Source organism: Cryptomeria japonica, chromosome 3, assembly GCF_030272615.1.
Source record: "Cryptomeria japonica chromosome 3, Sugi_1.0, whole genome shotgun sequence".
Taxonomy (NCBI): Eukaryota; Viridiplantae; Streptophyta; class Pinopsida; order Cupressales; family Cupressaceae; genus Cryptomeria; species Cryptomeria japonica.
The window spans coordinates 229,144,400-229,147,076 of NC_081407.1; positions in this window are offsets into that span (position 1 = coordinate 229,144,400).

Genomic DNA, 2,677 nt, shown 5'->3' on the forward strand with positions numbered 1-2,677 from the left:
GTGACCCCCGACCGCACAAGATCCTTACCTTCAGTGTGCTCTCTCATAAGATTCAGGACCCATGTGTGATTGTAGATGTATTTGGTGATATTCCTTCCATCTTCAACCACTTTCTTTACCCAACTTAGTTTCCCTATGTCCTCAAGGAGCAAGTCAAGACAATGGGCAGCACAAGGGCTCCAAAATAATGTCGGATGTCTAGCCATTAGAAGTTTGCCGGCTGCCACATATGCAGCTGCATTATCAGTCACAACTTGGATGACATTCTGCACTCCCACATCCATCACCACTTCATCCAACATGTTGCACAAGGTCTCCGCATTCTTCACTTCATTGGAGGCATCAATTGATTTTAAAAATACTAACTGTCCTCCTGAAGCAACTAGAAAGTTGATGAGTGTCCTGTTCCTGCCATCTGTCCATCCATCAGAAAGAATGGTGCAGCCATTCTTTTCCCAAATAGTCCTTTGCTCTTCCACTAATGCATGAGTGTTTTGGACCTCATCCTGCAATAACGGTCCACTTACCTCGTAACGGCTTGGGGATTTGAACCCCTTACCTGCCACAGTCAACGCGGTGACCAATTGGTCCCAAGATGGACTAGAAATAGCATTGAACGGAACATCGTTGTAGATAAAAAATCTAGCACACGCCACCTTGGCTTGTTGGTGAGCCTCTTTATTCCATGCAGTGCCAAGCAATCCAGGTTGTGCACCAGGAGTGTTACGTGGAATAAAGAAGTTTTCCATGTTGCTGTCCAAAGTTCCCTTTGCTCGTATCCGTGGCCCAAGGGAAGAACCAGATGTCCCCACATCTGTATGTGACCCCATGGAACTCAAATCTGCCCTTGGGGCTGCCATTGCCTCTGCTGTTCTCTTTTTTGTTGCCTTCCTTTGATCATATGCTTCAAGCGTTGCTATTGCATCTCTCGTAGCCTCTTCAGTACATTCCGTACAGCTTGTGGTATCTCGGCATTGAATTTTTGCAAGGTGATATTTGAACCTATTAATGCCACCTTTTACAATTTTTTTGCAATGGTTGCAAAAAACATCTCCTCGTTTTGGACCTGGTCTCCCATGTTTCCAACAAGGGTCTCTCTTTTTGCCACCAACTTTAACTGTAGAAGCTGAATCCATTTTCTTTCAAAAAGATGTGGAAAAGAACCTAGCAAAAGAGAGGCAACATTTAGAGATAAATAACATTGTTACCAAAAAAAATCACAAACATCCAAAAATTACAATGACTGTATAACTGTATTTTATTTACAGTCATCTATTAATAGATGACTCTCTAAAATTAAAATTTTTAATTGGTTGTGTATTTTTTTAAGTTTTTAACTTCAAATTTAAATTTAAATGAAATACTTTAATACACATTGACATTACACAGTTGACAGTCATTTCAAATGACTATGAGTATTTCACAATTGACTGTGTAATACACAGTCATTAATTACAATGTACATTAATGATTAATGTATTACATAGTCATCAGTCATTTGAAAATGACTATGTATTACACAGTCATTTCAAAATTTGAAAATGACTCTGTATTACACAATCATCAGTCATTTGAAAATGACTGTGTATTACACAGTCATCAGTCATTTGAAATTTTGAAATGACTGTAATGACTGTGTATTACACAGTCATTTGAAAATGACTGTGTAATACACAGTCATTTCTCATTTGAAATGACTGTAATGACTGTGTATTACACAGTCATTTCAAATGACTGATGACTGTGTAATACACAGTCATTTGAAAATGAATGTGTATTACACAGTCATTTGAAATGACTGTGACTGTGTAATGATGACTGTGTAATACACAGTCATTTGAAATGACTGTGACTGTGTAATGATGACTGTGTAATACACAGTCATTTGAAAATTTGAAATGACTGTGTATTACACAGTCATTTGAAAATTGAAATGACTGTGACTGTGTAATACACAGTCATTTGAAATGACTGTGACTGTGTAATGATGACTGTGTAATACACAGTCATTTGAAATGACTGTGACTGTGTAATGATGACTGTGTAATACACAGTCATTTGAAAATTTGAAATGACTGTGTATTACACAGTCATTTGAAAATTGAAATGACTGTGATTGTGTAATGATGACTGTGTAATACACAGTCATTTGAAAATTTGAAATGACTGTGTATTACACAGTCATTTGACTGTGACTGTGTAATACACAGTCATTTTGAAATGACTGTGTATTACACAGTCATTTTGAAATGACTGTGTATTACACAGTCATTTCAAATGACTGATGACTGTGTAATACACAGTCATTTGAAATGACTGTAAATTGTAATTACTAATGATTGTGTATTACACAGTCATTTGAAATGACTGTGACTGTGTAATACACAGTCATTTGAAATGACTAAGACTGTGTAATACACAGTCATTTTCAAATGACTGTGTATTACACAGTCTTAGTCATTCGAAATAAAACAATACAAAAAGATACCTGGTCGTGCGTGCAAATGCAAACAATACAGTCATTTTGATTGTGTAATACACAGTCATTTCAAATGACTGTGTATTACACAGTCAAAATGACTGTGTATTCGAAATAAAACAATACAAAAAGATACCTGGTCGTGCGTGCAAATGCAAACAATACAGTCATTTTGACTGTGTAATACACAGTCATTTC